Source organism: Humulus lupulus, chromosome 6 (genome assembly GCF_963169125.1).
Source record: "Humulus lupulus chromosome 6, drHumLupu1.1, whole genome shotgun sequence".
Taxonomy (NCBI): Eukaryota; Viridiplantae; Streptophyta; class Magnoliopsida; order Rosales; family Cannabaceae; genus Humulus; species Humulus lupulus.
The window spans coordinates 9974330-9992575 of NC_084798.1; the positions used below are offsets into that span (position 1 = coordinate 9974330).

At 38.3% G+C, this 18246-nt stretch overlaps 1 non-coding gene across 1 annotated transcript; it reads right to left on the reverse strand.

The window, feature by feature from the left end:
* Window positions 1–9355: 9355 nt before the first annotated feature.
* Window positions 9356–9461, reverse strand: LOC133787511 (small nucleolar RNA R71). The gene has a single exon (XR_009872529.1). It is a non-coding gene; the product is annotated as a small nucleolar RNA R71 (small nucleolar RNA).
* Window positions 9462–18246: the final 8785 nt, after the last annotated feature.

Consider the following 18246-nt stretch of genomic DNA (forward strand, 5'->3'; position numbering starts at 1 on the left):
AACTTGCATACCAAAGTATTACCTGTATTAGAAGAATTAGGCACAGTTAGACCTTTAGGCAAGTTCATATAGACCTCTTCATTGAGGTCCCCATTTAAAAATGCATTGTTAATGTCTAATTGTAATATATGCCAATGATGAATTGTAGATATAGCTAGCAGTAATTTGAAAGTAACCATCTTTGCAACAGGAGAAAAGGTATCAAAAAAGTCAAGCCCTTCTTGTTGCGTGTAACCTTGCGCAACAAGACGGGCTTTATACCGTTCTATACTCCCATCACTATTATACTTCACTTTATACACCCAACGACACCCTATTGCTCTTTTGTTACTGGGCAGTTCTGTGAGAGTCCAGGTATTGTTGGTAGTAAGTGCATTTAATTCCTGCTGCATAGCTTTGATCCAGTGATCATACTGTATGGCCTCATGATAACTGTTTGGCTCCTTTTGAGAAGATACTGCAAAAACAAAATTTTTGTAAGAATCTGATAAAAGGTCATATGATATAAATTTAGACATTGGATGTGGAGTAGATGAGTTGTCTTGAATAGCTGAATAGCATTCAAAGTCTCTAAGATAAGCTGGAGTCTTAGTAGTTCTGTTGGATCTCCTAGGAGCAACAGGAAGTTGTTCCTGTGATGAGTCATCTGAAGGTGTAGGAGAAGGTTGAATATCAACATCAGGATCTGCTGATAACTCGTATTCTTGTTCCTGAGAAGAAGGATCAGTAGGGCCATGCATATTTGGATAATCACATAATTCATTTAATGAAATGGGGTTAGGCAGAACCAATTGAGAGAAAGGATCCATACATGAGTTATCAGAGTTTAGTTTATGAAAAGGAAAAATATTTTCATGAAACACAACATTACGAGAAATGAAAACTTGTTTTTCATTGATATCATACAGTTTATATCCTTTAACTCCTTGTGGATACCCAATGAAAACACAAGTTCTAGCTCTAGGTGAAAATTTATTCCTATGGGCAGATAAAGTTGATGCAAAAACTAAGCAGCCAAAAGATCTTAAATGGTCATACTCAGGTTTCTTACTGAAAAGTAATTCAAAAGGGGTTTTATTTTTCAGTAAGGGTGTTGCAATTCTATTGATAATATAAGCTGCAGTCAAAACACAATCTGACCAAAATTTAATTGGTATTTTGGCCTGAAAATATAAAGCTCGTGCCACATTTAATAAATGCTGGTGTTTTCTTTCTGCAACAGCATTTTGTTCAGGTGTTTCAATACATGTGAACTCATGCAATATGCCATGCTTAAGAAAAAGATCTTTAAAGGTCAATTCAGGAGCATTATCTGATCTAAAAAATTTAAAAACACAGTTAAAATGTGTCTGGACATATGAAAGAAAATTGGGAATAATAGTCAATGCATCAGATTTATATTGCATCAAATATATCCAAGTGAACCTTGAATAATCATCAACCAAAGTCAGAAAGTACCTATGATTAGTATGTGAAGTAACATGATATGGACCCCAAACATCACAATGAATCAAATCGAAAATTTTATTTGCAAACCTGTTATTGCTACTAAAAGAGAGTTTCTTTTGTTTAGCTTTTGGACAAACATAACATGGTTCACATTTATTCAAAACAGAAGAGTTACAATGTAGTTCATCCTTAAGCAAATCTAATCGTTTATTGGAAAGATGACCAAGGCGTGAGTGCCAGGTCTCAACAGAAACAGATAAAGTTGGTGAGGATGTTGGTGTAGCATCAAGAACGTATAAATTGTTGATGACACTACCCTTTCCAATCATCATCTTGCTGACATTGTCCTGTATAACAAAGGACTCAGATGTAAAATGCATATTAACAAAGGCATTTTTAGTAAGAGAACTTACTGAAATTAGATTATAGTTGAAGGTAGGCACATACAGAACATCATGAAGCATGATTTTACCATTAAGAAGTACAGATCCACTTTGAGACACATATACACTTTCATTATTAGGCAAAATGAGTTTAGTAGTAGCAGTCTTGCATACATATTGAAACATATTTATATTTGCACAAATATGACGTGTTGCTCCTGAATCTATGATCCATGTGTTATTCAAAGGAAGAATTTTAGAGTTATGAGATAGGATGATACCTGAGTTACCTATCGAGGTTGATGGTTCCAAATTATTCATACCAGATTGTTGAGTAGCAAGCAGATTCAGTAATTGCTGATATTGAGTGGTTGTCAATTGTGGCAGAAGAGTGTGACTTTCTGTAGAAACTGTGTTAGGAACATCACCAGTATTTATCTGATTTGCATTGGCTTCATTGGACTTTTGCTGCTTGTTATACCCTGGAGGGTATCCATGAATCTTGTAGCATCGTTCTATGGTGTGTCCAAGAACATTGCAGTGAGTGCAGAATGGCCTATTCCTTTTTTGAGAATGACCTTTCGGAATCTGATTATCACTTCTTGAATTTGTGTTCTTTTCACCTCTAAAAGCAAAAGCCATAGCACTGTTATTGTTAGGATCTGAGTTTGTAGATGTACCTCCTTTTTGAAGTTCTTCTTGTGTCACCAAGTGGAAGACTCGGTTTACTTCTGGCAGTGGGTCCATGAGTAGTATACTACCTCGAACTTGAGAGTAAGCATCAGAGAGTCCCATGAGAAAGGACATAATATACTCCATGTTGTAGTGTTCTTGGAGTTTCTTGACTCCTCCACAGGTGCATCCGAGGCATGTACAGTTGGGCCTGTAATTGGTCAACTCCTCCCATATGGTTTTGAGTCTAGTGAAGTACATACTAACAGTTTGGTTTTCCTGCTTTAGATTCATTAGATCTTTCCTCAAATTGAAAATATGAGGACCATTACGTTGATGAAATCGAGTTTTCAGATCTAACCAAATGGCCGAAGCCGATTCATCATACAATATACTGGAAGAGATTTCTTTAGAAACAGAGTTTAAGATCCAAGAAATTACCATATTATTGTTCCTAATCCAAGCAGTGTAAATACTTTGATCAGAAATAAATGGTTTAGGAATCGAACCGTCCAAGAATCCAATCTTGTTCTTCACTGAGATAGCCAATTGCATTGCTCTGCTCCAAGACACATAGTTGTCTTGTCCGGTTAAGAGCTGTGAAACTAACGTATTCCCAGGGTTATCTCCGTGATGCAAGAAGTAGGGATTAGCTGGATCTTCAAGAGGATTCTTGATTGCAGCAGCGGAAAGACTTGGATTACTCTGAATCGAAGGAGTTTGAGGATCGCCTGGAGGAGTCGAACTCTGATCGGACGGAGAGTAAACTTGAGGATTTGTCGCCATTTCTGAAAAACAAGGACGCAGATACAGTCGAACAGATTAATGGAGTGAGATACAGCGGAATGATGAAGGAGAAGTCGAGAGAGTGAGTGTGCACGGCGATGCCGGAGCTGGAACGCAGGTGGCCGGAGAATCGAATCGAACAGGGAAAGCTTAACCTTCCCGCTCTGGTACCATATTGTGAAACAGAGATTGAATGAATTTCTTACTAATTGTTATTGAATAAACTTGATCATTACAAACCTATTTATAAGCTAATCTGTGTTAAGCACCAAGACTGGTTTAACCGAATTGGTTAAAACCAATTTACTAAAAGACAAAAAAACGGTAATAAACTAAAAACAGAAAAGCAGAAAGAAAGGAAAAATACAATATAATCAGTTATAACTAATGTAACTAAAATGCAATAAATATATTTTCCTAATAATATATAAGCAAAGATGTGTGGTGTATATATATATAAAAGCAAAGAAATTGTAGAGTCCAAAAACTTTACTTAGCTAATTGTTTAGTAGTGTTATAGTATGTTTAGTGTTATCTTTGTTACTATGGATTTTTGGTTCAGAACGGGAATTATTTGGACACTCATAGTAGTACTTATAGATTTTCTAAGTTTAATCTATAGTTTAAGAATATTAAGTATAACCTAAGGTTTGATTAATGTGACTGATATTAAGGATTATATTTATTATATTATAAGGTTTAGACATCAACCAATAGGATTTTAAGCACATGTTATGAATGGTGATTAAGGATTAAAGATTTTTGAGGATTTAATTTAATAAGGAGTAAAGTTTGAATGTTATAGGGTCAGTCAGCAGTTTTGAATACGTTGAGGGCTTAGTCAAGGCTGTTTACTCCATTCAAACTTAGCTAAAAATGTGTAATTTCGTGTTTAATTATTCAGCGTGTGCCGATATATCGCAGCTATAGGGGGCGATATATCGCAGCACGTAAATACGGAAAACACGAAATGATGCACGGTCGCCTCGGGCATACTGGCCCAGGCGATATATCGCCTATAGGGGGCGATATATCGCCTCCTCCAGTATGTTTTCAAACGTTTTTGAATTCATTTCATTTCAGCCATTCAAACTCCTTCAACAGTCCAGCATCTTTTGAACGAGTCTTCAGCCTCTGCTGAACGATTATTCAAATGATTTTCACCTAAAAAACCATTATTTTTATTCAAGTAAAATCAAGATACTTTCATTCCCAAACTCTATAAATAGGACCTATTACCCAGCCACTATTCACCTTTTGCTCTAAGTTCAGAAGCTGCTAGTGTTAAGTGAGTGTGAGAGTGTAAACACCTGGTTTGGGAAAACTATAAGCTTAAACATCATAAGCTTATCAAATACTTTGGGAAGTGAGTTCTATAGTATTTCGGTGGAGGTGTAGATTGGTCTTTCAAGTCTTTTAGGTAACCAAAACTCTAGTTCCTTTCTATATTATGTTATTTTCTTTCTCATAGTCTTCTACTCAATCTCTAACCTTAATCTTCATTTTGGTTAGGGAATCTAAGTTCTTGAGCACATAAGTTCGGTAAGCGTGTTTCTCAAATGGTTTAGTCTTTCCATCTCTTTCATTTCATCTCCTTTCTTTAGACTCACTCTTTCTTATGGTTTTAGGAGTGTTCCAAAAAGTCCCAACTCAGTCCATTATATCCCGGTAACTTTGGTAAGGAAAATAGGCTAGAATCAATATGTTATGTGCTTATGTTATTTATACGTTTTAAGTTATTAATGTGTTATGATATGTATGTATGTTTGTAGGCTTGGGCATATGACCCATATGACTAACAAGACCCCAAATGGATTATGGGCATATGACCTACTTAGCTAGTAGGACCCCACTAACTCCATGGGCATATGCTTGTTTAGTCTATGGGACCCCAAGTAATAATGGCCATTATGATAAGTGTATGTTATATGTATTATGTTAAGTCTTTATGTTTCTTATGAAATTATGTATATGACTATGTGTTAGATTTTCCTTGCTGGGCTCATTCCTTTCTGTTTATGTGCAGGAAATAAGCTTTAGAGGCGGAAAGATTCGTGACGCTTAGAGGATGTGTATCGATGGTGAATGGAGTCAAGGGACCGAGCGTTATTCGATTCGAGGATGTAGTCTCATTTTATGTTTTTATGGTTTTATGTGTATTTTCCGCTCCAATTATGTAATGTCTTTTATTTAAAATCATCTTTTGTTTTTAAAGACAATGGGATCCCATATCCTTATTATAATTTTATTTATTTGTAAGTAACTCTTATTTTACAAGTTACTAAATAAAATTGTGGTATTTTCGTAAAAATGTAAGTTTATGTATAGTTTTGTTAATGGTCCAAATAGTCTAGATTAGTGGGTCATTACAGAAATATATACCTGGAAATCACCGAAGCACGCCGAGAGACAGAACTGTGAGCAACCAGCACCCCACGCCAAGAAGCACGCCGCCGGCGAGACTGCTGAAGCCGAGAACCCACCTGCCGTCGACGCCGTTCACCACCGTCACTGCCGTTCACCTACAGCCGCCGTTCACCTCTCTACCAGCCCTAAATGTTGTGATTTTGAATAAATCCCCAAATGTATTGCTAATAGTGCTCTATTGTGTTAACCCAAAAATTTCAAAAAATTTGATAGCTTTTTTAAGTGTTTTATATAATAATTTTAAGGACTTGCTTTGAGAGTCCTTAATACTCTTTTAGGACTCGCAACGAGTCCTAAAAGAGTAGTACGGACTCCCAAAGCAAGTCCTTAAAATTATTAAGTAGCACACTTATTTTTTAGCTTATATTTTTTTAGGACTTGCATATTATTTTAGGACACTCATTGCGAGTCCTAAAAGAGTATTAAGGACTCTCAAAGCAAGTCCTCAAAATTATTAAATAAAACACTTATTTTTTTAGCCTAGATTTTTTAGGACTCGCATATTATTTTAGGACACTCATTGCGAGTCCTAAATTGTGTTTTTTCAGGACTCTCAATAAGTGTCCTAAAAATTCTAAAAATATTTTTAAGGACTTGCATTTAGGTGCGTGTCCTAAAAAAGTGTCCCGTAAAGGGTATTTTGTAGTAGTGTTAGTGGCTACATCATCTCGAGGGATGAGACTTAAACTCCCTAAAGAGATTCGCGATTGATGGTAACCTATCTTAACAGTAGTTATTTAACTAGTGTTAGGTTCAATAGGTAACAACAGTCATTCAAGTGAATACTAGTTGTACTAAAAAAAAGTCTCATCTGAGATGTTGAATACTTGTGAGTTACCAAGTTGAGGGTTATAATCGAGAGGTTTTTTTAATAGAATTCAGTCTTATGAAGACAAGTATCTTTTGGTTACAAAATACTGTAAGAATTCTACCTATATGGACCTAGGGGTGGTGCCGCCTTCCATGAGAATTGAGAGTATTCTCAAGAACGTCCATGAATGGAAAATACACATGACCATTAACGGTGCAAAGCGAGACATAGAGGTCTCAAGTGAACATCGCAAATGTGTGTGCGTTATCACCAATTTGTTATCATGAAAAGATGGTTCAATGCCTAGTGCAACCAAATTTTCGACTAATTTTTTGATAATTACACTATAGTAAAGTTCAACTTGAAAAACACTTTATTTTATGCATCAATGCAATGACTCCTATAAGAGAGAGTTCTTATTTAATCAAGTGGGGGATATGTTATATTTTAAATATAATGATTGATTAAATAAATGTTTCAATAGATAACTATTTAATCTAGTGGGGGAATGTTATATTATTTTATAATATAATGTAATATTATATTATTTTATAATATAATGTTTTAGATTAAATAAATGTGACAACGAGTGTCACATATTGTAACATATAATAGAGAGATACAATATTTAGATATATGTGAAATATCCAAATATGTAACATATTTGGTGTTACAAATTCAGTCACAAATTTGTAACTTCTAAATATTTCCCATTATTGTGTAGATTTGTTGTTACACAATATTGAGATGAATTTCTTAAAGCCATAAGTGAAATGACTGTTAGAGATATGATTTTAACCCCAATAATGTGTTTTGGGGGTTACAAAATCAATTGGGAGGGTGTTGGAACCGTTTGGAAAAAAAACACACATTTTTATGTGCTGAAACTAGTCAGTGGCCGTGGCCACAGGATGTTGGTGGCCGCAGCCTGTGGAATAGAGAGCAGTGGGTGCGGTCACTGTGATAAGCAAGTTTTAGACTTGTTTTAATGTGTCTTCTTAGGAAGTATTTTAGAGGTTTAGGGTTGTTTTATTCTATTTTACGCTTGTTTTGTGTTGTTTTTGTTTATTTTCAGGTTTTGAAGGATTGGGATGATTTAGAATGAAAAAGATGCCAAAAAAAAGCACAAAAATTCGCAAAGTTGTCAAAATGCCTTTTCTGAGAGAGTAGAGCGACCTTGCTACTATAGAGCGCGACCGTGCTAGGTTGCTGGAAATTGAAATTCGGCAGATTTTTAAATGAAGGGCATTTTGGTCAATTCACATGGGATAATTTAGGGTTACGATTTTAAAAGAAGAAAAGCGTGAATTAAGAGGAGAGACAGAAACAAATTGAAAAAAAAAAGAGAAGAAGAAGCTTGGAGCGAGTGTGGGCGATTTGTACAATTCCCAATCTAGTTTCATTTTCTTGTTCTTTAATTTTCTATGTTTTTTGTTTATGCTTAGTTTGATTATGGATATGAATACTGAGATTATGAGCTAAACTCCTATTTAGGGATTTGATGGATATTGACTGAGATTATTCCATGGATTAATGCTATTTGATCGTTCTTTCTTCCTTGTTTATGTGATTTGTTCATCTTTGTGCTTAATACATGTTTGAGATTGATCACCTTAAGCATGATTCATGATCCTAATATGAAATCTGAAAAATGAATATTAGGAATGCTCTAAATGAATAAACATAGGTTTTGATGTGAAACGAAAGTATTTGTATAGCTTGTGTGACTTTTAGATTATTGCTTAATGCGAATTGTTTGTTGTACTATCTCAGAGATGCAGTAGTTGACATGCAAGTTAGTACCTTTATGATCTGAAAAGAGTTTAGGTGATTTTATAATCTGTCATCACATAGGAGGAAGAAGAATAGTTGACTAGTATTAACAATTGGGTAATCAAAGCAATTGAAATCATATTCCTAATTTCACATCCATTGTTATTCCCCTTTATAATTGTTGTTTTGCTTGTTTTGTTTTCTGCATTATTATTTTAACACCAAATTTTATTGTTGCCAAATAGAAATATAGATCCAATTTGGTTAGTACTTAGCTGCAATTCCCTTGGGTTCGACCTCACCTATGTGAGTTACTACTTGTATGATACGTGCACTTGCGTGTAATAAAATATCGCAACAAGTTTTTGGCGCCGTTGCCGGGGAGTTGTTTAGTTGATATTACGTTAATTGGATTAAATTCTAATTTGGTTTTCTTTTCACTTTTTGCTAACTTGTTTTTGTCAAATTCTTCTTATCTCATCTCAGGTACCATTGGTTTATGCGGCGTCAAGGACCAGCTGCAAGAGTGCCTGTTGATCCTGAGATAGAGAAGACTTGTCGGAAAAACAGAAGAAACAAAAGGTTGGAAAGAGTTGTACAAAGGATTGAGCAAGAGGAAGTTATGGCCAACAACGGTAATAATGGGGGTGCCGTAGAAGACCAGGCTAATGGTCAGAATCCACCCGACCGTAGCCTGAGGGACTATGTGTTGCCAACAATGATGGGGGTCCAGTCTTGTATAAGACCACCTGCCGTAGACGCAAACAATTTTGAGATAAAGCCAGCCATACTTCAGATGGTTCAATCCATAGTCCAGTTTGGGGGACTACCCACTGAAGACCCAAACATGCATCTCTTTAACTTCATGGAGCTCTGTCAGACATTTAAGATGAACGGAGTCAGTGATAACGTTATCAGACTTAGATTATTCCCATTTTCTCTGAGGGAGCGAGCTAAGAGTTGGTTGGTATCTTTGCCACCTAACTCTATCAATACATGGGATGATCTAGCGCTGAAGTTCCTCTCCAAGTTCTTCCCTACAGCTAAAGCAGCTAAGTTGAGAGGAGAGATCAATAATTTTTCTCAGTTGGATAATGAGTCTCTTTATGAAGCATGGGAGAGATTCAAAGATTTGATAAGAAAGTGCCGCATCACGGAATATAGAAATGGATGCTAGTCCATAATTTTTATAATGGGTTGTGTGGTATTACTCCCACACTCATTGATGCAGCAGCTGGTGGTGCGTTTATGAGAAAGAGCGCCAATGAGGCATATGACTTGTTGTTGGAAATGGCCATGAATAATGAGCAGCGGCCAAGTGAAAGAAGCTCTTCAAGGAAAGTGGCCGGTATGTATGAAGTGGATGCAATTTCGAAGTTGACTGCCCAAGCTGAGGCCTTGACTAAGCAATTGCAAGGCAATATAATAACAGCTCAAGTGCAACAGGCCCAGACTCTGTGTGAAGTATGTGGGGGCCCTCATGCCTATGAACAGTGTCAATATGCTGATGTAAACAACATGCCTATGGAGCAAGCTCAAGCTATTAGAAATTTTCCTCGACAGAGCAACAATAACCCTTATTCCAATTCCTTCAATCAAGGGTGGAGGAATCATCCCAATTTTTCTTGGAAGAATGATCAGCAAGGCCAATCTTCAAACTAACAACAGCCACAAGGGTTCTTTTAGCCGAGATTTAGGTAGCAGCAACAACCTTAACCGCCCACTCATCATCAACAACAACAAAATTCTGGTGGAAATTCTAATGTTCAGTTAGATGTGTTAAACCAATTCATGGCTGAAACTCGGTCTTCTATTAGAAATCTGGAGACCCAAATGGGACAATTGGCTACTCTCATGGCTAATCGTGCCCAAGGTAACTTGCCTAGCACCACTGAAGTCAATCCGAAAGAGAATTGAAAGGAAATCACGTTAAGAAGTGGGAAGAATTATGAGGGACCAAGTGAGAAGCAGCCAGTTGAAGAAGCGGGTCAGGATCAACAGGCACAGGCACCGGCACAAGAGGAAAAGAAGCACAGTGAGAAAAAGGCTACTGAAGGTATACCAACAAAAGAAACTTCGCCACCAATTAGTATTGAGCATCACATAAAGATTCCCTACCCCCAAAGGCTCCGTAAGAACAACAGGGACAAGCAGTTTACTAAATTCCTGGAAGTATTCAAGAAACTGCACATCAACATTCCATTTGCGGAGGCCTTAGAGCAAATGCCGAGCTATGTCAAATTCATGAAGGACATCTTGTCCAAAAAGAGGAAGATGGAGGACTTTGAAACTGTGGCATTGACGGAAGAGTGTAGTGCTATACTGCAAAAGAAGCTCCTTCCTAAACTGAGAGATCCTGGGAGTTTCACAATACCATGCACTATTGGGAGAATTGAGGGAATAAATGCTCTTTGTGATTTGGGAGCTAGTATCAACCTGATGCCATTGTCAGTTTTCAAGAGATTGCAACTTGGAGAAGCCAAGCTTACAACTGTAACTTTGCAAATAGCTGATCATTCGTTGGCACATCCAAGAGGGGTAATTGAAGATGTCCTTGTCAAAGTGGACAAGTTTATTTTTCCTGCTGATTTCATATTTCTTGATATGGAAGAGGATAGCAATGTTCCCATTATCCTTGGGAGGCCCTTCTTGGCAACAGGCCAAGCACTTATTGATGTTCAGAAGGGTGAGTTGAAGTTGAGAGTGTAAGGGGAAGAAGTTGTATTCAATGTGCTCAAGGCCATGACTTATCCTGAAGCTAGTGACAATTGCTTTTCGGTTGATGTAATGGGTAACTTAGTGGAAGAGAGAAAACTGATAAAAGATCCTCTTGAGTTGAGTTTGGTTAAAGAAGAGGTTAGTGATCAAGATGGAAAGGAAGCTACGGAGTACGCAAAATGGCTTAATTCTTATGGGCCATTGAATAGGAAATACTTTGAAGAACTTGGGGCAGTGCCAAAAAGGTCATTACCTTCAGTTGAGAAGCCCCTGGAGTTAGAATTGAAGGTGCTTCCTGACCATCTAAGGTATGAGTTTTTGGGTGAAAACAAGACACTTCCGGTTATAGTTTCGGCTTCACTTTCTGATGTGGAGACTAAAAAATTGTTGAGAATTTTGAGAGTGCACATGAAGGCCATTGGGTGGACTTTGGCAGACATCAAGGGGATCAACCCCTCTACTGTTATGCACCAGATTTTAATGGAGGATGGAGTCAAACAAACCATAGATGCCCAAAGAAGACTCAATCCGCCAATGAAGGAAATCGTGAGAAAGGAAGTGGTGAAGTGGTTAGATGCAGGGGTGACTTACCCAATTTATGACAGTAAGTGGGTGAGTCTGGTTCAGGTAGTACCTAAAAAGGGGGGAATGACGGTAGTGAAGAATGAAAAGAACGAGTTAATTCCAACAAGAACTGTTACTGGTTGGAGAATATGCATTGACTACCGCAAGCTCAACAAGGCAACAAGGAAAGACCATTTCCCCTTCCATTCATTGACCAGATGTTAGACAGATTGGCGGGTCAGGAGTATTATTGTTTTTTGGATGGTTACTCCGGGTATCATCAAATAGCCATTGCACCAGAGGACCAAGAGAAAACGTCATTTACATGTCATTATGGCACATTTGCATTCCGAAGAATGCCATTTGGGCTATGTAATGCACCAGCAACTTTCCAATGGTGTATGATGGACCCAAAACGGGTATGTTTTAAATATTTATAACTCGCAAGCGCACGAATCGTATATGAAATATAGTGTTCGTGTAAGCACGAGATCAAACCCAAAGGAGTTGTCTAAAATCGAAAAGAAAACTATTTTAAACCAAAATTAATAAATTCTAACCTAGTTCCAAAGATTGATGAGATTTTGAATAATGAAAATAAAAATAAAAGACAAAAATATAGAAATTAAAGACAATATATATTACTAAATTAATAATAGAAATCAATATGGTAAAATAAGATTATTAAGGATTAGAATCCACAAAATATAAGTTCAATAATATTTATAAGTATATTGATTCCCAAGTTTTAGTGATAGTTAAAATAAATCAAACTATCTGTTAACTGTGATTTTAGCCAACGACGTGAGAACGTCAAATACGACAAGCCTTCAAGAGAATATAAACGACAACAGACAATTTTTTCAATGAAAATAAATAACATGAGATTTTTATAGTGGTTCAGCCCCGATAGTCGGTAATAGCCTAATCCACTTAGAGATTTTATTACTGTAGTCACACTCAAGATCAGATGAACCAGTGTCAACTAAGTTTCTTCAGTGCAAATATTCCAGAATACAAAAAAGGGTTTCTCTCAGGAAGCACACACTTTCTCTCTTATTTCACAGATTCACTCTTAATTTGCCAAAAAGTCCTTTTACGATCCTCCCAACCCTCTACTTATAGGCTTGGGATTCTCAATTGATCTCCCCTTTAGATAGGGATATTTTATTATTCACTTTATATTTATATTACAATAAATTTTTAAAATACAACTGATCCCTAAATTCGAGTGAGGAGTGAGAGATTCCCGGGTGCCTAGACCAATTCTCACTGAAGTCATTTCGGGGAGTTTGACGTAGTCTCACATGCATGTTGATTACTCCTTCGAGATTTTTGTGGGCCAAAGGTGGTATACGCATGGCTCTTCTCGGACCAAAGGCCATTCAAGTCTGGCTCTCCTCGGACCAAAGTGATCCGAGCCAACTTCTTTTGCACCTTACCTCGGGTAAGTCCGAGGTAACCTCCTCCATGTCATGTCCGATCAGACATGATGGCCTTCTCTTTGGTCTAAGGTAGTCTGAACCATCCTCTCTAGCATTTCACCTCGGTCAAGTCCGAGCCTATTTCTTTCAATCAAGGTCCGATCGGACCTTGTAGTCTTCTCCTCGGACCAAGGTGGTCCGAGCCATCCTTTTCATGCCATCTCCTCGGACCAAAGTGGTCCGAGGCACCCTACCTTGCACTTCACCTCGAACAAGCCCGAGCTTACCTCTTCCATGGCATGTCCGATCGGACATGATGCCATTCTCCTCAGACCAAAGTGGTCCGAGCCACCCTAACTGGCACTTCACCTCGGACAAGTCCGAGGCATCTCTCCCCTTGCCATCTTCAACTATGTCCGATCGGACGTGAGGTGGCCTTCCCTTGATTGAAACCTAAGTCCCAATCCTTGGCCTTGCATGGGACCTCTTTCCCTTAGCCTCTTACCTCAGATGGATTCGAGCCAAATCACCCAGGAAACCTACCTCGGACACGTCCGAGCCAAGCATTTGGGAGGCTCACCTCGGACACATCCGAGCCAAGTACTTGAGAGGCTCCCAAGCTAAGGTCCGATCGGACCTCTTTCCTTTTTCCCTTGAGTCAAAATCCAAACCCCTCCTTTGAGCTCCTTGAACTTGGATTTAAACAAATCAATTGGGTCTTCAAACTGGGGTCTGAGCCAAGCAAGCCTTAGACCAAACATTCTCCTCGATCAGGTGTATTTTCCTTGACTATGCATCCCTCAAGCAGTCCAACTTCTTAACTGATGTATTGGGCTATTGCTAGGCCTAATCACCCAACTAACTCATGCCATGTGTTAATTTTATGGCCAAATCATTCTTTTCAAATTTTTGGGATAACATTTGTCCCCCAAGTTTATTATATGATACATTCACATAATAAAAAATTTTCTCCAGCTGACGTCATTATAAAAAATAATAACTGTTCATCTCCATGCAACAGACCCATGATCACTGCAAAAAACCACCCATGATCTTGGAGAGAAAAACAGTTCCAGAATGCCAAAGGTCCAAAAGTAAATAAAAACCCACTTTTTTTCCTTTAAATAACTCAACTCTATACACTTTCTTCACACAAGCAAAAAAACAAAAATCACATCTTTAAAAACCTCTCATCTTCCTCCTTCCCTTTTGGCCGAAACCCCAAGACTCTCCTTCTCCTTGCCGATTCCAAAAGCTTCAAGGGGAACTCTTCATCTTCAAGCAAACCAAAGGTCCTCCAACCTTGGGTAAGTCTTCTTTCCCATGCCTTTTACATTGTTAGGGTTTTTCAAAAAATTTCTAGGAAAAATATGCCATGGCCGAACCCCCATAGCTTTGCTTGCTCTTGAAGTTCTTATAAATGCTTTGTATAATGTGCTATCTTGTTGTCTTGATGATGTTTGTGGCATGGGTGACTCGAAATTTCCTCTAATTTCATATGAATTTCAAGACAAATGGGCTAATTTGACATGAATATGAATATGGGTTATGGGGTTTTTGATAGTATAATGGATTTTCAAGAATATAAGAAAAACCTTTCATTTATATGGTTTGATCTTGTTTTTGTATGTGTGAATGAAGAAATGTGTTTAAAATAGGGATTTTAGGGCTTTTCCCATTTGATTTGGGTTTGGGGTAGGCAAAGTATATAATTAGGGGCTTTGTCTACACAGTTTTGCCAAAAATTCTGGGCATGCGTGTGGTCCGATCTGACCACACTTTATCCTCCTTGAGAGCCCATGTCCGATCGGACATGGTGGGCTGTGGCCAAGACTTGAGGCGTGCATTTCCTTGAACGAGCCAAGTGAGCACTTCCAATCGGGGCATTGAAAACCTTAAGCAAGTGTGTAGTCCGATCGGACCACACTTACCTTTCTTTGCCTTGAAGCGCCTAAACCACTTGGCACTACATTATGAACCCCCTTGGACGCCCATGCCCGATCGGACATAACAGGCTGCTGCTGGCTAGGAGCCTCGGAGGCATAAGGCGCACCAAGTGCCTGGACACTTGGACTATGGGTGTGCATCCTCTCCTCGGGCGTGCTATGTCCGATCGGACATCCTGGGGGACTTCACGCTGGGCTCGCACGGAGGCAAGGCTGGACGTTTCCTCAGATTCCCACGGCTGCTGAACGCTTCTTGGGTCATGAACATTTGGTGGGTTTAGGCATCCGATCGGATGCATTAGGCAATGCCCTCTCTTTGAGCCCAAAACGTGGTCCGATCGGACCACACCTAATTTCTTAGGCCTCGACCTTCTTTCATTCCAAATGCATACCCAACCCCTTAGCATGCTCACTTACACGCATAAGGAATTTAGCCTCATAGGAAAACCTCAAAAATGCCCATTTCACTACTACAAAAAAGGGTTTTTAGGACACTCACATATATGCGAGTCCTAAAAATAATTTATGGACTTTTTAGGACTCACGTTGCGAGTCCTTAAAGAATATCTTTTAGGACTCGCGTTGCCAGTCCTAAAATCTCTGTGTGTCCTAAAAAAGTTTGATTTTGGGTTTTAAAAAAACACCTCCTGGACTTTTTAGGACTCGCGTCGCGAGTCCTTAAAGAATATCTTTTAGGACTCGCATCGCGAGTCCTAAAAAAGTTTGATTTTGGGTTTTAAAAAAACACCTCCTGGACTTTTTAGGACTCGCAAAGAATATCATTTAGGACTCGCGTTGCAAGTCCTAAAATAGTTTGATTTTGGGTTTTAAAAAAACACCTCCTGGACTTTTTAGGACTTGCATTGCGAGTCCTTAAAGAATCTTTTTAGGACTCGCAACGCGAGTCCTAAAATCTTATGTGTCTCCTAAAAATTTGAATTTAAAAAAATCACAAATTCCCTCCAATCTCCTGGACTTTTTAGGACTCGCGTTGAGAGTCCTTAAAGAATTTCTTTTAGGACTCGCAACGCGAGTCCTAAAATCTAATGCGTGTCCTAAAAAAATTAAAGTTTTATAAATAACTAAATAAAAAAAAAAACCCACACTTATCAGCCCCCTCTTCTTTCTCTCTCCTTCCCTCTCTCTCGCCTGAAAGTTTGCCAAGTCTGACCGCCGCCTTCCCCCCCCGCCACCTGCAACACGCGCCAGCCAGGGAGCTTTGGAGGCCACCGAAGCTTCGACCCTCGTGAACTCGAGCCCTCACGCACCTCCTAAGACGAACAACAGAGAAGATCTCGGTTTTGGGTTTTCCCAAAGTCTCCGACGAGATTCTGACCACCTTAGGTCGTTGTGAGTCGAGCCACCACCACCATCGTACTCAACACTTTCATGCGAGCAAAACCCAACCAAGGATCGGGTTAGAAGTCATCGGATTTCATTTTTGGTGTTCGTCAGAGTCTATGGAGTCCGAAACTTTTTACCTCAAATCCGGCCACCACATTCCGTTCCACGAAGAACCACCACCACCACGACGTTCCCCGAGCCTTAGGTTTCGAAAGCCAATCATTGTTTTCTCGAACCACCGTCGCCGGTGGTGGCGCCGCCACTGTTGCCGGAGGTCCGGCAGGAGCTTTGGCCACCAATTCATTTTTTTTAAATTAATAATAAAACTTTTTAGGACTCGAACATTTTTTAGGACTCGCAACGTGAGTCCTAAAAAACCCCAGTGTTTAAGGGCTCTCAAATAGAGGACTCGCGCCCCGTGAGTCCTAAAAGCTTTTTTAGGACTCGCAATGCTAGTCCTAAAAACCCTTTTTTGTAGTAGTGTTCCCAAGTGCTTGGTAAGCTTATAGTGATCAAGCTTATAATTCCCAACCCAAGTGTTTACACTCTCACACTAACCTAGCAATTTGCAGCCTCTGAACTTAACTTAATAGATGAATAAATGGCTGGGTACTAGGTCCTATTTATAGAGTTAAGGAATGAAAAGATCTTCATTTAACTTGAATAAAAATAATGGCTTTTTAAATGAAAATCATTTGAATTATCGTTCAGCAGAGGCTGAAGAATCGTTCAGAAAGATGCTGGACTTATCAAGAGGTTAAGGATTTGAATGAGAATGTTTTTGAAACTTTTAAAAACACACTGAAGGAGGCGATATATCGCCTGGGCCATTATGCCCGAGGCAATCGTGCAACGTTTCGTGTTTTTCGTATCTTCATACTGCGATATATCGCCCCCTACAACTGCGATATATCGGCATACGTTAAATATTTAAACATGAAATTACACATTTTTAGCTTAATTTGAATTGAGTAAACAGCCTTGACTAAGCCCTCTAACATTTTCAAAGCTGCTGACTGACTCTAGGGTATTCAAATTTTAACCTTAATAAATTTATTCCTCAAAATACTTAATCATTATTAAACCTATACATGACATGTGCTATTAGCTTATTGGGTCTTATCTAAACCTTATAGTATAATAAATATTACCCTCAATATCAGTCATATTAATCAAACCTTAGGTTAAAATTAATATTCTTAAACTATAGGTTAAACTTAGAAAATCTACAAGTACTACAATGAGTGTCCAAATAAATCCCGTTCTGAACCAAAAATCCACAGTCATAAAGATAATACTATTATTACTATTATACTACTATCTAACTTAGCTAAGTAAAGTTCTTTGGACTCTACACCATCACCATAAGTTTGACTTAACCAGTTGTAGTTATTATAGAGGGGTACCCATCACCTTCAGTTTGACTAAACTAGTTGTAGTTATACCTATCTCTCTCACTCTGTTATTTTCTTACTAGTATTTACGCTGTTCAGGTCACAAGTCACCATCAATATCACTTTATATATATAAATATTAATATTTTGAAAGGAAAAGAGTTGCAGCTGAGCTAACTGGCTATCAAGATGGGATCAGAATTCACTAAAGCTATTTCATTGTAAAGAACGCCCTAAACTAATACTTATAAAACATTCTCATAACATAGTTTATAAAAGAATACCACTGATTATCAAAGTCTCAGTGAGGACTTGCTTAAAACCATGCAAGTTGGCGCCATTAGTTTTAAAAGAAAACATAAATTTTTATGCAAAATTCAAAAGAAATAAAAATTAAATAACTGAGCCCCACTGATAATTTAGGAAAGTCTCTTAAAACAAAACATAATTTAAATGGCGTTATACGATGATCTTTTTTTCGTCCATAGGATTACCCCACGCCATACACCCCACGATGATAGAACTCCTCACATCACCACGCGTGCCATAATGAAA